This window comes from Pleurodeles waltl, chromosome 3_1, assembly GCF_031143425.1.
Source record: "Pleurodeles waltl isolate 20211129_DDA chromosome 3_1, aPleWal1.hap1.20221129, whole genome shotgun sequence".
Taxonomy (NCBI): Eukaryota; Metazoa; Chordata; class Amphibia; order Caudata; family Salamandridae; genus Pleurodeles; species Pleurodeles waltl.
Window position 1 is genome coordinate 1004812801 of NC_090440.1, and position 19333 is coordinate 1004832133.

The following is a 19333-nucleotide window of genomic DNA, read 5'->3' on the forward strand; positions in this document are numbered from 1 at the left end:
AGTTAGAAGCCATTCAAATAAATGAAAAGCAAAATATGATATCGTGGTTTGCGCCACGCATGTACCACATTGCTTGGTGCAAGGATGGCACAAACCTCTCAGAAATATGCCCCTGAATGAAGAGCAGGTATGTGTCAGGGGTCTTTTAGGAAAGATCCTTTTTGGGCAAGATTTTGGTGTTAATGTAATCATTAGCTAGAGATAGAAATGAATGGATTCCAACATATATTTCCTCCAAAGTTTGCTTTGCCATCTATTAAGAAAATATGTGGCAAATGTTTAGCATTTTTATAAGTATTACTCTATCTCATTGACCATAATGTTTATTTATGCAATTACATTTATTCATTAAGCCTGTACTAAAACGGGGTTAAACATATCAATGGAGCCTTTCGAAGTTATAGAGTGAACTTCTTGTGTATATGCATCTTTTGGGGAAAGGTGTTCCAGTAACCCATAAATCAATAAAATGCAGTCCTGCAGTTTCTGGCAGGGCTGACCATTACCTAATGCCCATTGTTTCCAGGCAAGTGATGGTAAATGCGTGGGTCACAGCGTGGCTGTTTTTTCCCACTCAAGCTGGCACGTTGTTTCAAACCTACACTTGCCAAAAAATGCAACACTCCAAACTGAGTATCTTGCGCATGTCAGTCAAAACAACAAAAGGTGGTGGGCAGAATGTTTACAAATATCCAAGCCACTTGCAATCACTCCAGACTGCATTCCAGTCTATTGTTTTGTTGCCAACTGCGTCACTCCAGATGTGCAAATATGCAAATCAGTCTTGGTACTTCGAATGAGAACAGTCCAATCTGAATGGCGAGGCCATGTCTTCTCGGAGCTGTAATGAAATCAGCTCCAGACCAAATTCAGCCGAGTAGGGTTCCATCAGTGAGGAGCAACGTCAATCCGATATCACTAAACCACGTACAGTGGGTACTAGAGAGACGGAAAAGGGCATAAGGCATGTTTGAAGGTCATACCCTGCACCCAATGTCCACTTTGCGTCGCTGAATGCAGGAGCAAAGAAGTATGGAGGCACAGGTCAGGACATAGGGCATTTCCAGCGACAATGCCCTTCACCTTGCACATGCTATATGAAATCAAAATTCAGTCCGCAGCTGATTTAGGGCATAGTGCTGGGTGCATAGGGGAGCCTCCTTTGCCAGTAGGCCATGTACATCGGCTTCTTGTTTTAATGGATACGACATGACATGGCAAAGGTTGTTCCCCAAACCTAGCGCCTGCTATTATGGGCAAGTGTCTTGTGATTCCAGTTCATTGGTCACACGACAGAGCCCAATATACTGGCAATGTGCTGCACCCAGAGCACTGTAGATGGCTAATTAGCATGAACAATTTGCTTTAGGGTCACAGGACTGTGTGCAAGACCTGTCCACAGCCAGTTTTCCACGGGCAAAGGCTGCTTGCATTGGTGTCTGGGGGAACAAAAACAGGTACAGTATATGTAAGGATGTGGCCATAACCTCCCTGAGTTCAAAGCATAGTCAAAGGCAATGTGTAGTTGTTTCTGGAGGGCATTCAGGCTAGGTGCAGGCACTGCCAAAGCTATCTCTGTGGGATCTTACTTTTGCCAGGGGCCTTACTTTGGCAAGGGGTCCAGATAGCTCGTTGGACGATTAAATCAATAAACTGAAAACAACTTTGTTTATGTCACACACACATGTATCCAATGCTAAAATAAGTCTTGCAGCGCTCATCAATAGTGGTCTATGCCCAGTCAGGGTTGCTAACCCTATCATCCAGTGACCAAAATTCCTTAGGAAAAAGGAAGTATTTCACTAGTACGAACAGTAGTGCAAAAACGTATGTGTCAGAAACAACCACTGAACCAAAATGATGATTTGACCGGGGTCCTTCACAGCTAATCATTCGTTTTTATTTGTTTCACTTATTTAGAGTGCTTGATTAAATCCAGTCTATTCACGGTGAGCTCAAACAGCGCATTTTGGGAGTTGTATTTCATCAAACAGGCCATTCAACACTTTGTCACAAACGTCTCAGATTAATGTCTCTTAGCAAACAGTGGGTCATAGTTTCACCTATGTGTTTACATTAGGTGACAGTATGGCCCTTTGTTAATCCGTGAGTTTCTTAGCTTCCTGTAAGAGAGCATGTAAACATTGCTTTTTCTTCTACTCATAATGACTAGGACTTGTAATCCATAATTTTCTTTGTGTCCTTATGCAGCCTTCTCAAGTCTCGTACTCTCTATGAATTAAATTCACAATGTGTGAAGACTCCTCACAGTAATACTCCTTGGTGTGGTATACTGTACCGCGTATTGCTTTCTTCCATTTAGCCTTCTGAAAAATCCACAGGCAATCCAAAATGCTGGTCCATTTTTCTAAAACGATGTTAGATGTAATTTATTACAAGCAAACCCTTATGCCACATTGGTTTCCACTCGATATTTTTGTGAGTTTCAGGGCTCTCACCTTCCCTACTGCAACATCACCAATGGCAGAAGAGCACCTTGATACCAGCGACAGCAGCACGTCTGTCACAGACTGCATGTTGTTCTGCCAAGTACCCATGCCCCCTACCTACCTCATGCTTTTCCAGGGTTGGCATAGGCCAAGCTGGGTATGCTGTAGCAAGTGCTTAGTTTGTAAAATGATGTGCTGGGGCTAGCAACAACCTTGCATCACTTCTCACTCCTCCTGCTGCCTAGCTGACATCTTCACAGCATTTAGCAAGCCCACACATAAGTCGTTATTGAAAAGGAGGGAGTAGATGATCAGTTTATCAATCTTTCTGGTGCTTCCCAGCCTCATTTGAACACTGAACCACTATTTTACAAATGAGTCTTTCCAAAGTTCTGGCATTCTCTCAGGTCAGGCATTATTTGAGAATTAAAATCTTTTTTTAGGACTTGCCTGAGACAGCTCATGCCCTGTCACATGTGAGACATTTTCTTAGCTTGCAGTGTGCTTGCAGCACGTCCAATTCTTACCACTGGTTGGTTACACTGTGACTCTCCATTGCTTACTTCTCATTTGTTAACATGTGCTGACTCAACATCCTCTTGTGTTTGACCCTCCCCTGGAACATGGCCAAAGTACTTGTGTCCTTCAACTGCTTGTGTTTTTTGAGCCGATTGTTTTCTTTTTGGTGAAGCACTCTGTGAGAGTGCACATGTTTGGGAGCTGGATCCCTTATGTTTTTCTTTGTCCCTCCATGTCTGTGCCTTTGGTTGCCCCCTCCCTCTGTATATATTGTTGCTTGCCCCATCTACTGTCTGTGTTGTTACCTGCCACTACCCACTGTCCTTGTTCTTGCTTGCCTGCACCCGCCCTTCTTCTGCTGTCCATGTTATTGCTTTCCCCACCAGATTTTTTTTGTGTTTGAGCACTCTAAAAGAGTGCATGTTTTATAACTGCCCCCCTCATGTGCCTCTCCCCCTACATGTTGCCCCTTATTTCCCACCCATGTTGCCCACAGAACCCTCCATTCCTCCTACTGTGTTGCCTGATAGCCTCTGTTCCTCGCTTCCCTCTTCTCCCACTGTCTGTGTTACTGCCTGCACCCACCCACATTTTTATCTGCGTTTGAGCACTTTGTAAGTGTGTGTTTTATAGCTGCTTTGTGTGCTTCTCCACCGTTCTGTTGCCTTCCACCCCCACTCTCTGGCTGTTGCCTTCTGTCCTTTCCCATCATGTTGCCTTCTGCCCCTCTTCCTCTGTGTTGCTTCCTGACCTTCTTGCTGCATTGCCTCCCACCCTGTAATAGAAGGAAAAAGTGCTATGATGCACCCAACATATTTTTCATAGATATGTCATTGTACATGATACCCCACATACATGTGCACCCTCCATCAGTTTTGCTTCCTGTCTCACCCTTCCTGCCATCCCACTTGCAAAATAAAACGAAAAATATCACTTTGATGCAGCCAGCGCTAGTCACGTCTTTGTGTCTGTCCTTTTATCTCTACCTATTGGCACACAGAAGCATTCTATAGCATGTCATTGTATTGCGGGGGAATATGGAGAGATATCCAGCATGAGGTGCAGTCCTCTGAGGTAACTTTCATACGCAATGTGCAACAAACTGTCAGCTTCTCGTGGGAGACACACCTGCAGGAGCAGTAAGCAAGCTCTTTGGCACTTGTGTAGCAGTTGGAAAGAGCAGAGTCCTAGGGCCAACAAAAATAAATTCAACAAAAATGGAGGAGTGAAGGCAAAAAGTTGTGGGATCATGCTGCAGGAAGGGCCAAGACCAACACAACCCTCCCCAGTCTAAAGAAAGGGTGGCCTAATAAATACCTTGATGGGCTTCCCTGCTTAAGCGTTAGAACATGGACGAAGCCCCTGTAATGCAAGGACACTTGTCAGTTCTACACCTCTCTGAACTTAGTTGGATCCCTCTGACTATACTCTCCTAAGCCACTGAATTGGCTCATGTGGAACTCTTCTCCTCATCTATGGATCCCATTTGTAAAGCACCTAACATTAACTTGCTCACTTATGCATCCCAGAATTAGACCTGGCATCCTTGGAGTGGTCTCCCCTATCTTTTGTGCTTCTGCTTTCCATATTTTGACAGTGTGCTGGACTCTGTTTTTGCTCTTTTTGATACTCTGGGTACTTTACCACTGCTGACCAATGCTAAGGTGCAAGTGTTCTTGTGTAAATTGCATGGGTAATTGGCTTTTCCGTTATTGACATATTTGATTTACTAGTAAGTCTGTAGTAAAGTGCACTAGAGGTGCCCAGGGCCTGTACAGTAATTGCTACTAGTGAGCCTTCAGCACTGGTTGTGCCACCCACATTAGTAACTCTGTGAACATGGCTCAGACCTGCCACTGCAGTGTCTGTGAGTGCAGTTTTAAACTGCCAGTTCGACCTGGTAAGTGTACCCATTTGCCAGGCCCAAACCTTCCCTTTTATACATGTAGGGCATCCCAAACGTAGGCCTGGGTCGCCCCCATGGGCAAGGTGCAGTGTATGTTAAAGGTGGGACATATACTTACGTGTTTTAGATATCCTAACAGTGAAATACTGCCAAATTTGTTTTTCACTGTTACAAGGCCTATCTCTCTCATAGTTTAACATGGGGGCTGCCTTTAAATATCCTTAAAGTGCAGTTTCTCTTTGAGAGCAGATAGAGAATTGGAGTTTGGGGTCACTGAACTCACAATTTAAAAGTACACCTTTTAGCGAAGGTGGTTTTTAGATTTTTAGAAAGTGGGCATTTTCTTGCTTAAACCATTCTGTGACTCTGCCTGCTTGTGTGTTCCCTGTCTGGGTCAGACTGACAGTTGGGCTGTTTGTGAATCCCCTCTAGACAGTGACACAAAGGGAGCTGGGGTGTAGCCTGCATATCCTGATGAGCCATCTGGGCTAGAGTGGAGGGAGGAGTGGTCACTTACACCTGAATGGGCTGTGCCTGCTCTCACACAATCAAGTCTCCAACTGCCTGGTGTGTGTCCGGGGGCCGCCCTGAGCAAGGCAGGATTTTGTGAATAACAGAGACTTTCCTTTCAAGTTTACCTACTTTCAGGGCAGAAAGGGGTATAAGTAGTGGACCCAAAAACCCAGAATTTTAAATCACTTCTGGAACCAAGAGGAGCATCTGCCAAGGAGAAAAGCTGAAGAACTGGAGGAGGATTACTGCCAGTTTGCCTGTGACTGTGCTTTGCTGGGTTAGCCTGCAGTTGCTGCTTCTGCCTGTGGGAGGACAAAGACTGATCTTTGTGGTAATTTCCTGCTTGTGAAGAATCTCCAAGGGCTTGGACTGAGCTTGCATCCTGCTTTGAAGTCTCAGGGCTATCAAAGACTTCCTCTGCCAGTACCTGGACTCTCTGCTGAGAGACTCCTGCCTTGCCTAGTGGTGCCCCATACAGTCCCTGGGCCCTTGAAAGGTGAAGCTGGTAGAAAAAGGATGGAAATGCACGCACAGGAAGCCGTGCAGGGAAAATGTTGGCGCACCACCTGCAACACGGCTGAAAAACAATGTGCCACCTGCTTTGCGGCTGAAATCTACACATCGCAACTGGCAAAACTAGGCAACACCGCTTGTGGCTGCTGATAAAGAAGCAAACTGCACGCAGCGCGGTTTACCAACACTGTGCGACTGGATTTCTCATGTGAACCTGCGTGGATCTGAGCTGCCCTGTCCGGAAATCAACGCATCGCTCTCTTGTGGGGGAGGAAAAAACAACCCATCACCTACCTGACTGGAGAAGAAACGACACACTGCCTCACTTGTAGAAATTGACGCATCGTTGACTTTTCCAATGTACCCTCGCCTGTGAGGCTTTATTTTTTACGCAAACCAGGTACTTTGTGTAAAATCAATGTTTCCATTGTTTCCTATGGAGTAAGACTCGTTTTACTTTGAAAATTCATACCTTGACTTGTGTATGTTGGATTTTTGTCATTTTGGTCTTGTTTGATTTAAATGAATATTATTACCTATTTTTCTAAACTGGTGTGGTGTCCATTTTGTAGTGTTTTCACAGTATTACTGTGTGTGTTGGTACAAATACTTAACACATTGCCTTTGAGATAAGCCTGATTACTTGTGTCAAGTTACCAGGGGGGTGGTCAGGGAATGTCTTAGGAGTGTAACTCCTTTACCCTAACTCCTTAACCCTGACTAGAGTGAGGGTCCCTGCTTGGACATAGTGCAAACTGACTGCCAACAGAGACCCCATTTCTAACAGCCAGTACGCAGACAAGAGCACCTGTCAAACAAAGTGATGTGGCCCATTCCACCCCTTGTATCTGACTTCTGTCCCCAACCCAAGAACAACTTTCTCCACAAGGACAGCAAACAAAAGAAGCCATTGACAGCTGTCAGTGTCCAGAGCCAGGCCCCAGGCCATCCAGGGACTTCTGTCCTCTGTGATTTCTAAGAGTGGGAACAGTAGACCACATGGTTTTGCAACCCACTTCCACTCTCCTTCCCACCAGTCCATTGGTGGTAGCCTCTGGCTTGTCACTCAGCCGTGGGCCTGTACCCTGAGGCAGAACAGGGGCCTGGTGAGCCAGGATTTCCAAGGGGGACTACTAACGCTGTCTAGGGTGACACACCCTGGCTGTGCCATGCAGGGGTCTGCCTGCTGCAGGTCTCTGGCCCTCTGTCTCTGTGACAGTGTTGAGCACCACAAGGACAGAAATGGCATCTCCAGGGTCAGTCCTGGGGTGTTCTGGTCTCAGAGATGCCAACCATTGATCCACTGGTCCTTCCTCTGTGGACTGCTGGCACCTTCTGCCCCTCCACATGGGCCTCTGCACCCTCTGCTGCAGAGTGGGATCCCTAGAAAACTGAAGTGGCAGGGCATCTTTGGTGCTGTCATACCCAGCTCACCTGACACTGTGGAGCTCCCCCCAATGGATCACCTCTTGGTACAGTACAAGCACCCCTGATTGTGCCCCCACTGGGAGCAGCCCAAGCGCTGAAGGGAAATGAAGCACCCAGGGTCTCCACCCACTGTAACGTTCCATCCTAGCCCTAGAAGGGTCATGGAGCACATTCCCCCACTATCCTGGGACATGTCTGGGTCACTGCATACCTCCCCCTCACACCTTTGGGGAGTACCTGAACTACTCTCCATAGGATCACTGACTAGTGCCTTCACAGACACTCTGGTTCTAACACAGAGGTCTGTCTTCTTTAAGTTCCCTGGGGTCAGTGAGCTTGCAGTCAACCAGGTGTTGGTGTAGATGTAGAAGACAGTGACTGAGTGTGCACTCTCTGGCAACAAAACTATACAGCCCCGCATAGGTGTTTACCTCACTACTCTTCGCCTAACCATCCAGTGCCTTACACAAGTATCTCACAAAATTCCCCAGGACTGGAGACACAGTTTCTGACTGTCCCCAAATTTCAAACTGTACTTGTCTGGTCTGAAGTGAATCCATATTTTTTTATAAGAACCTCCTTCATGGGGAGTGATCTCATCCTGTCCCCCTTCTCTAGGGCAAATAGGGCACCCCTCCCATCACTAGGTACATGCCTCCAGAGACCAGCTCCCCAATCCTTCTCTGTAATCCTACATATCTCTAGAGCTAATTCATATGCTTCAAACCACCTGCCTATGTCATCCCCCACCTGAAAGTCAGGCTCCAAATCCCCAGGGTATGATCACTATAGCTTTGCTGCCACCATTCCTCCTGGCCTGTAACAGCGGTTTGGCCTTCTAGTCCAGCTCCTTAAGACTCAGTTTATGAGCCAACAACATTTTTTCTCTTCAAATGCCCTCTCTGTCTCAGCCTTTCTGTCCTTCGCCAGGGCTCTTTCAGCCTCAGCTTTTCTCTCCTCTTCAGCCAGTTTGGCCAGCTGCAGCCTCAGGTCCCTGTCGCCTGTCTGTCCTTCAACTCCTCGGGGGACAGGGTGTCAGCAGATATACTGCTTCCTGCTTTGGATCCATCAGGGGTCTCTGTCTCTGCGGGATCCATCAACTCCTCTGGAGCCATTGCCAAGTAATTTTCCTCCTCCTCCTCATCCTTCTCAGGGCCATCACACTTTTGGTCCTCTGGGTGTGTCCCATACTAGGGTCTCACCTCAAAATCGCACAGGGATGCCCCCAGGTCCAACCTGGTGCACCCCTTTTCCATGACCATCTCCCTCTCCTTTAAGAACCTACTCAGCACCTTCCTAGTATTAAATATCAGGCAGTTGAGATCCATTTCCATTCTGGCAAGGTATCACAGGTGTGACTACAAAAGAGTCCCAAGTTTATGAAGCTGAGGCAGGAATCCAAATTTGGTAAAATAGCAAAACAAGAGAAAAAAGAGAATTTAAACTCAAATTGGTCTCAAATTATGGAATAGTAGTGCACACCAAATCACTGCATGGTGTTGTACAAACACAAGTCAAATCCTCTCCGCTGACTGCCAATGTGAGAAAGTGGTTTACCAGCTGAATGGGGTGTGAGCCCTAGCACACCTAAATCTTGTGACTGCCTGGGAGGAATTCTCGAAGTCTAACTGTCATTTACATTCAGTCATGTAGCCCAAAGTAGGCTACAGGCACAAGAGTGCTAAGGGGAGGTAAATGCCAACTTTTTAAAAGTAGCATTTCCAAAGCTGTAATGAAAAATCTAACTTTGCCATTACAAATGGTTTATCATTACAATTTCATAGACACCAAACATGAAGAGTTTACCTATTTCCATTTTGAAATTACACTTATAAAATACAATAAGGTAACTCCAGTGTTATCATATGAGAGAGGTAGGCCTTGCAGTAGTGAAAAACAAATTTGAGAGTGTTTCTCTACCAGGACATGTAAAACTTTAAAATAACATGTCCTGCTTTTTAAATACATTGCACCCTGTCCTTTGGGCTGTCTAGGGACTACTCTCTGGGTAACTTATATGTATTAAAAAGGAAGGTTTGGGCCTAGAAAAAGTTTTACTTTGCCAGGTTGAAATTTCAGTTTAAACCTGCAGCCACTGGCCATGCAATGGCAGGCCTGTGGCATGTTTGAAGTGCTACTTAAGTGGGAGGCACAATCAGTGCTGCCGGCCTTCTAGTAATATTTAACTTACAGGTCCTGGGCACATGTAGTGCCACTTTATCAGGCACTTACAAGTAAATTAAATATGCTAGTTGGCTATAGGCCAATGTTACCATGTTTTAAGCAGAGAATGCAGGCACTTTAGCACTGGTTAGCAGTGGTAAATTGCACAGAGCCTTAAGGCCACCAAAAACGAATTTAGCAAAAACTGAGGAGTTAAGGCAAAAGGTCTGGGGATGACTCTGCAGAAAGGGTCTAGTCCATCAAACGGCACATAAAATAGGCTTTTGAGACTGAATCTGTGTGTATTATGTTGCATGTTGAATAACATTGCATGTTAAAGTGTACATTGCAGTGTTGTGGGTCTATAGCTCAATTAACAGACACTGCGTTTTCAAACGACTAGATGGAAGATTCATAGTTGTTACTTTTTTTCACATATTGGTCGTCTATTACCTGTAAGATGGACTGATTTAGTGACCTTCACTGATTTGTTGCAGGTTTAAATGGGGCGGGGTTTCCATCTTCTGCACCCCCTTCAAGCTTGTGGTTATTGTACTGTGATCCTGTGCCTTTTAATAAGATTTAGGGGGAAGAAGCCACAATTCAGTAATGACAGCTCTGCATTAAAATAAAATTACTAAGCAGTATGTTGGCAATGATCTATTAGCATCATTAACCTTACTCACACTTCAACAGAGAATTTTGTCATGTTACCTTAGCGACTGTGCTGTGAAGGGATTGATATATTTCCATAAGGGCATTTTAGCTGCCAGTTTACAGTGGTGTACGGGAGGAAGAGTTTGACATTAAAATGTATGCACAAAAAGAGTTTGATTTATAGAAAATGAAGGAGAAAATGATAACGTGAATTTACAGGGAATGTGAGAAGTATGAGTCAAAAGGTGATGAGCACTTATTGGGGTGGAAGAAATCTCACAATTGGTCAAATTTTAAAGCATCGATAACTCAGTTCTACTTATAAATAGATTTTCTTTGGGTAGGATTGTTATTCACACTCAATGTTTTGGCTTCCATTTTTTATTTAATACACACATTCCTTTTGGTTACTAATGCATGCATCTTTCCAGCTACATAAGACCATTCACACATACAGAAGGATGATGTTGCATTACTTCAGTATATACCTTTACTTGAGTTGTCTTTGAGTTGCCTTCATGTCTGCTTTTGACTGACCTTTAGCGGACATATTTACTGCGATGCATTGTTTGGCTACTTCATTTGTGATACATGATTGTCCCATTACGCTTGGGTCCCTTCAAAAGCACAAAATAATTCTATTTGTATGTATGTGATTGCACCCATCGAATTTGTTTAGTGATGGCCTATGGGGAAGAGGGAACAACGCCACAACACCCTTTCTTTTGTGGAAAAGAGCGCTTTATTGGAAACAGGTGCACTTACAATTAACCAAACCTTGGCCTTCGCCTTACAAAACTAAAACCTCACTATACATTCAAATCACCTAGCCAAAATTCTCCCCCCCACCCTGTCCTCCCACCTCCCTTTAATCTTAACCCTGCTGTCTCTTCCTACATTCATGTTTCTAGTACTGTTTTCCCTTCCGAACCCATTTGGTCTCCTTAACCAGGTCCTCAGGCAACCTGACAATCAACTTTTCAACTATCATAACTCCTAATGTCAAGTTTCCTTCCTGTCTGTCCTGTCCTGCTGTTGTCCCCCCCCCTTTCAGTTCTGAAAGTGTCCTGCCAGGTTCGCTATCTGTACCTATTTCAGTTGGCATGTGAACTTTCTGTGCCTCCGCCTGCACCTGCTCCAATCGACAATTACAGCAACTGAAGCCCCGTTCTCCTCCAAACACTCCTGTCCCACACACTTCCCACTTCAGATCTCCCTTGTCTTAACCTTAAACGGTGTGGGGGGACAAAAGCTTTTCCTCCCCACCTAAGAACCTGCCACTGTGTCACCTGTGACAAAATGGTGGCCGGGCACCCAAAATGTCTCCTTAAAATGCCCTCGCCCTACAGCCCACCCAATATAGCCCAATGCAGCCCAAACATCGCCTTGGGCGTACCACCTTTCCCAAATCCCGGGGGGGGAGACCTCTCTTCATTCTGCAGTCCCCCCCCCCAGGGCCCCACTGGGGAAGAGGGAACAACACCACAACACCCTTTGTGGAGTGGAAAAGGGTGCTTTATTGGAAACAGGTGCACTTACAATTAACCAAACCTTGGCCTTCGCCTTACAAAACTAAAACCTCACTATACATCCAAATCACCTAGCCAAAATCCCCCCTCCCCCACCATGTCCTCCCCCCTCACTTTAATCTTAACCCTGCCACCTCTTTCTATATTCATGTTTTTAATACTGTTTTCCCTGCCTAACCCGTTTGGTCTCCTTAACCAGGTCCTCATGCAACCTGACAATGGACTTTGCAACTATCATAACTCCTAATGTCAAGTTTCCTTCCTGCCTGTCCTGTCCTGCTGTTGTCCACCCCCCTTTCAGTTCTGAAAGTGTCCTGCCACGTTCACTATCCGTACCTATTTCGGTTAGCATGTGAACTTTCTCTACCTCCACCACTAGAAAAAGTCAACTCCTCTGACTTTTTCTGCTCCCCCCTTTTTTTTTTGTTACCGCTCCTGCAGCAGCTCCTTCAGTGTTTCTTTAATATAGAGCAGATACAACTCCATCCCCATGAAGGACAAATGAACACTGTCACCCCTAAAGAATTCTGCATCCTCAAACCTAAGGTCCCTGAGCTCCATGTATGTAATACCTCGCCCAGCACAAAAACCCTTCATCTCCTTATTGAGTTTCCTCCTTGCTCGCTCAATAGCCCTGGGCTTTTTAGCCCCTCTCCAAACCCGACGCGGAACAAAAGTTGTGAAAATCATGTGGCACCCTCATCACTGATGAAGAATCTCTTGCAGGTCCCCCTTCATGTCCTTCATCAGATCTAGTCCTGTTTCTGCCACCAGGTCATTTTCTCCCACATGCAGAAGCAGAACATCCGGATAAACGCCTCTAACTGTTAACCTCTGTAGCTGAAGTAACAACTCCTGCCATTTCATCCCCCCTTTACCGTCTGACCGCACATGATACCGTGCCCCGTCCAACCCAAGGTTTTCTCCAATGGCCGTTCTTCGTGCTTGGTGCTGTGCGTACTTCACAAAAGAATGTCCCACAACCCAAATAGAAAGAAAACTCACTTCTGGACCTGGCACCAGACCTGAGGGGGAGAAAACAAAATTATTACGATCAGACACTTGACCCCTGTTGCTCCCCCTTCTAACGTACTGCCTAAAACTGTCCGACTTCCACCTCCCCAAGCCCATTAAGTCATCCTTGCTCCATCCCCTCCTCCCAGCCTCAGTCGCAACACCAATCCTGAAGGAATGTCTTCCAAACTGCGCTGCCTCCGGTCCTACCACTGTCAGTCCCTTCCTCATGACAGCCAAAAGCTGGTATGGTGTGACCTTCCTCCCATCGGCATGTTGGAATACCCGACCCTCGATCCCCACTGTACGTCTGCCACTGCTTCCCGAGCAATTGAGGGCATATCAAAGGCACAGGATACTGCCTGAGGAGAACATCAACTCCTCTCCCCAACTGTTTTGTTTTGGAACTCATCAGCCTTATTGCTAGACCGTGCACGCTGAACTGTACATCCTGCCATGTAATGCCTGCCCTTCATTTAGAGCCAAACAATTCTGAAACCCGGAACACCCCTAAAAACTTCCAAGCCATAAGGGTCCTTACCAACCTCACTTCAAGCGCATCCACGCACACCCTCCCAAAACCCCCATCAGTTCTTTCAACAAGGTCAGTGACAACGGCTGTCTCGCCCTCTCCCACCTGCCCCCTTCCTTAGCCAAACCTTTGATAATCCTCTGACCCAGCTCACCGGCCGATGGCTAGTACCCCCACAAAAGCTTTCCCATAAAAGCCAGTGCCACCAGCTTACCTGCTATCATTACCCTGGACTGTCCTCGGTCTACTAAGCCCATTATAAATTGCACCACATCTTCCTCCCTCTCCCTTTGTATAGCCCTCCTACATGCTCCAGACCTCAAAAACTGTTTCCCTCACATAAGCTTTCTGCGTGGATTGAGCCAATGAGTTCATCACCAACCGAAGCATCCTCTTGTGCCTATTCTCCACAGTGCTTCTGGCATTTCTGTCCTGCTCAGGTCCTCGCCCATGACTAACCCATGGAATCTCTCCCACTGCGAACGAGACAAAGCATCTGCAATGTCATTGTTCACTCCCGGAACATGCCGTGCCTTAAACAAAATGTCCTGCTGTAAGCATTGCAACACAAACACCTTTAGCAACGGTAAAACCTGTGCATCTCTTGCAGACTGCCTATATATTAACTACCTGCACAATTGCTAAATTGTCAACTAGAAACAATACCTGCTGTGCTGCAACAGGTGTCCCCACAAACAGACCACCACAGCCAGTGGAAACAACTCAAGAAAGGCTATGCTCTGCCCCCCCCATTCTTCCATACCGCCGGCCATTCTTCGGCACACCACCTGCCTTGCCAATAAGTGCCAAATCCAGATGCTCCTGCCGCGTCAGAAAAAAATCTGTATATCCCATTCGCAATCCTTCCATGCCTGCAAAGGTATGCCATTAAAGGACTCCAAAGATATGCACCACATTCGCAAGTCTTTCCGTACACCTGCCTTGAGACGCATGTGATGGTGAGGCAAGGATTGCCCCACTAAAGCCAGTCCCAGTCGTCAACAGAATGTCCTCCCTGCCCTCACCACCCTACAGGCAAAGTTAAGATGCCCTAACAATACCTGTATGTCACTCACTGTCACCTTGCTCTTCCTTAACATGTCCTGTATCTTCTGCAGCATACCAACCCTCTTTTCCTCAGCTAGACATGCCATCCTAGTCTCTGTTTCCAGCTCAATTCCCAAAAACGATAAGGCCGTACAGGGCCCCACCGTCTTCTCAGTTCCCACTGGGGAAGAGGGAACAACACCACAACACCCTTTGTGGAGTGGAAAAGGGTGCTTTATTGGAAACAGGTGCACTTACAATTAACCAAACCTTGGCCTTCGCCTTACAAAACTAAAACCTCACTATACATCCAAATCACCTAGCCAAAATCCCCCCTCCCCCACCATTTCCTCCCCCCTCACTTTAATCTTAACCCTGCCACCTCTTTCAATATTCATGTTTTTAATACTGTTTCCCTGCCTAACCCGTTTGGTCTCCTTAACCAGGTCCTAATGCAACCTGACAATGGACTTTGCAACTATCATAACTCCTAATGTCAAGTTTCCTTCCTGCCTGTCCTGTCCTGTCCTGCTGTTGTCCACCCCCCTTTCAGTTCTGAAAGTGTCCTGCCAGGTTCACTATCCGTACCTATTTCGGTTAGCATGTGAACTTTCTCTACCTCCACCACTAGAAAAAGTCAACCCCTCTGACTTTTTCTGCTCCCCCCTTTTTTTTTTGTTACCGCTCCTGCAGCAGCTCCTTCAGTGTTTCTTTCATATAGAGCAGATACAACTCCATCCCCATGAAGGACAAATGAACGCTGTCACCCCTAAAGAATTCTGCATCCTCAAACCTAAGGTCCCTGTGCTCCATGTATGTAATATCTCGCCCAGCACAAAAACCCTTCATCTCCTTATTGAGTTTCCTCCTTACTCGCTCAATAGCCCTCGGCTTTTTATCCCCTCTCCAAACCCGACGCGGAACAAAAGTTGTGAAAATCATGTGGCACCCTCATCACTGATGAAGAATCTCTTGCAGGTCCCCCTTCATGTCCTTCATCAGATCTAGTCCTGTTTCTGCCACCAGCTCATTTTCTCCCACAATCCTAGTCTCTGTTTCCAGCTCAATTCCCAAAAACAATAAGGCCGTACAGGGCCCCACCGTCTTCTCAGGGACCGGGGCCACACCCAGGTCCCCTATAATGTCCCTAAATTGCTGCATAACCTCAGCACACCTTGTAGAACCTGCTGGTGCAGCAAAGAAAAAATTGCCAAGGTAATGCGTGACCTCTCTATGCCCTGTGCTGGAAGTGAAAATCCATTGCAAGCAAATGCTAAAGCATTCAAAAAGGGAGCAAGAAATAAAGCAACCCATCAGCAATGCCTTGTTGACATACCACCGCCCCTTAAACTGAATACCCCACAGCTCAAAATCCTGGGGGTGAACCGGTAGCAGTCAGAAAGCAGACTTAATATCTGTTTTTGCCATCAGTGCCCGAGGCCCCAGGGCCTCTATCATGCCAATAGCCACGTCTACCTACGCATAGGATACTTTCGTCAGCTCTTCTGGAATGAAAATCGTTCACTGAGGACCCCTCCGAACATGACAGATAGTGAATCAGCCTTTATTATCCTGCCTCATTTTTGGGCACAACCCCAATAGGTGACACTATAAGGTTCTGCATCGGCCACACTGTAAAAGATCCAGCCATGCGCCTTTCCTCCACCTCCTTTTCCAACTTTTGCTGAACCACTTCCTCTTTACCGCGAACCATAAACCTGCTCTGGAATTTTTACCTGCATAGGCGGCAAACGCCTGTCATCCTCACTCCCCTTTTCCCTCTCCTCCTCACTTCCCCCTTCCTCCTTCTCATCACTCCATACCAAGATAGTTGGCCACTTCATGGAGACTGCGGTCTTGCTCCCCCTGCTGTGCCACCAAACCTGCCTCCCTCATCCCCCCTTCAGTCCCCACCCCTCCCCCTCTTCCGCCCCTTCCCCACCATGCAGCAGCTCTAAGCCCTTCCCCACGGGTCCTGGGGCGCCTTTTCACGATCCGACCAACCCTCACAGGGTCTCGCCCGGCTCCCCACCCCCACCCTCACCTGCTGCATGCCCTGCTGATTACGAGCTGACACGGGCTTGCCCAGCCCCTCCCCCTCCTGTCTCACTCAGAAAGGCAGGCTGCGCTCGGGTCTCCCGCTCGGGCGCCACCCGCCTTTATGCCCACCTGCAACCCCCTCTCCACACGCCGAGTCTTCCTTGGCATGTCCTCATTTCGAGCGGAACCAACGCGTGCTTCCCTGCCATGCCGGACCGGCCCTGCACTAACCCCTCATCCCCTCCCCTACCGCCTGACCTTACCTGGGCCTCTAGACTCCACACCCGTTGCGGAGAGGAGCAGGCCCACACCGCCGCCGCGACTCCGTCTGATGCCTTCCTGGCCGGGTGCAACATCTTCAGGGCCTCTCCTTGCACGAGGTGCATGCACCTGGCCTCCTGCAGCAACATCAGCGCCCGCTGCACACGGTCATCTGCCATGTGCCCCTTTGACTGTGGCCCAAGAAAACGACCGCCAAATGTTCAAGCCACCAAAATGAAGCCTATTCCCGTATGCCGCGGACCTGAGCTCCCGAACCCACGCCAACAAATGCCAACAACGTGTGCAATGGGGCAATATGAGGGTTTTTTTTAACAACACACACAAAAGCTTTTCCTCCCCACCTACGAACCGGCCACTGTGTCACCTGTGACAAAATGGTGGCCGGGCACCCAAAATGTCTCCTTACAATACTCCCAGCCCACCCGGTATAGCCCAATATAGCCCAAACGTTGCTCTGGGCCGTACCACCTTCCCCAAAAATCCCAGAGGGGACCTCTCTTCATTCGGCAGACCCCCGCTGTGGCCCCATTTGCCACCTTTCGCCACCTTCATGGCCTGTTAGCGCTCGTTATTGTAAACATGAGGTAGGTCCCTGTTACTACTATTAAAGCCATAGTGAACTGAAGAGGATAAAAGTGGCCAGCAAATTGTAGTGCCTGTTTATACCATTTCTCCAGACCATTTGTGGCAAATGTTCCACCAGGACACGGCCTGCAGATTTCACACCCCTAACACCTCACCATTTCTGCTGCTTTCTTTCATCCGAAACACTGCCTTGCTCTGTCGAAATTTTTCAAATCAATACAGGACCTGGAGATTGTATGCCGTAGTATTCCTGCTCTAGTAACAAATTCATAAGTGAGTAAATAACATCCTGGGGGATCCACCAAAAAATTCAACATTTTCAAGGTAGTCCGTTCATTACTGACTTCCTCTAAGTTAGGCAACATGTGTGAGTAGTCACAACCAGCATTAGCCTGAGCTGAATCTTTTCCATAAAATCAAGCCATATATCCATCCTCATAGTTCCTGGTCAGTTGTCCAGGCTCACACCAAAATTATATTCACAGTTAAATATCGTACTGCAAAATATTATAGCCAGAATATTGACTAGCAAGATATTTTGAAGGTAAGCATAGATAGTCAAGTAAAGATTGACTATTCTTTACCCCACAAATATATACCTTGACATCAAATGTTGTCAAAGCATGTAGACTTGTTTACTTACAAAAACTCACCTTCATGAGTTTTTTGTAGTCAATTTTCTGGTTACAATATGTTTGCAACATTCATTATTCTGAAATAAAACCTTGTCTAGAACCCGATCCTTACCTATGAATAGCCACAAAACATAATTCAGGTACCATCATGGGTCCACCAAAGCTGTATTCTTTACAGTCACTGGGCCAATGCTAATTTGGCTGTATCTCTGCAACACTTTGGGAGCTGCATTGACATTCCTAACACAACCCCTGGTCAAATGCTACTGTATGGTTTTCAGGTGATTGATTCAAACAAACACACGTACCTCACAAACTATCTCTGGTCACAGCTAGACCACATGTAACCAAACCCTAGTGAGATGAGATATCAAGTCCAGAAATCATTCAGACTTACCAGTGGACCATGGGCAAGCTTGCCTTAGCTCCATATCACTTCATTCTCCGACTACAGTTCAGGAAGATAAATAAGTCACTCCAGTTCACAAAACATCTGCCTAGCTAACTATCCCTCCTGCAAAACTTTAAATCCCACATTCCGATATGCCCTCTTTTGATTGACTTCCACAGTCTGGTTATAATTTGCACCTGGCGTGAGGTGCTGAATATATGTTTAGGACAGATTCTGATATTTTAAGCTTTGCATCACTACCCTGCTGTGGTGAATTTCCATGTTCTGCATTTAGTGATTCACAAGATTTTTCCTATATAATTTTGCTTCACGCATTGTATTTCCTTGATCTGTGCATTCTTTCTAACATGCTGGGCTTCCTAACTATGTCAATGAAGTATCACTCAATCAGGATTTGTAAGGTGCAGCTAATCACCCAACAGGGTATCCAGGCGCTTCAAAGTCCCAGAGAAATGAGGGAAAAACAAGGAGATGGCACACAAAAAATGGAGGCAAAGCAAGGAGAAAGCAGTGAAAATGAGGGAAGAAAGGGGGAGAAAATAAAGGAAAAAGCAGTGTGAATGAGGGAAAAGGACAGAAAGGGCACCCAAAAAAGGACAAAAAGCAAGGAGAAAGCAGTGAAAACTAGGGAAAAGCAAGGAGGAGGCACACAAAAACAAGCAGAAAAGCAAGGAGAAAGCATTGAGAATGAGTGAAAAGCAGGGAGAAGGTCAACACTATAAAAATACTCTAAATAAAAAAATGTAAATGAGAAAAAAATTCTTCCTATTCTCCCACTATTGTGAATAAGAGCCAATGAGCAGTTTTATGCCTTACTGACCCTTACGAGTGATCCTGAAGTAACCTAATAATTGAGGTTATTTAGGGGCAAATTTAAGAGCCCCTAGCGCCTCCTTGCACCACATTAATATATATATTTTTTTTAACGCTAATGTGGCCCAACGAGGCCAAAATCACCAAGCCAAATTTAAAAAGTGGCACAATGCATGTATTGTGCTACTGTGTAACCCTTTGCGCTACATTATGTAAGCACCAGACATAATATATGCAAAGGGGGTGTTCCCCCTTTAGGGGGCAGAAACAATGGCGCAAAGAAATCTAAGGGATT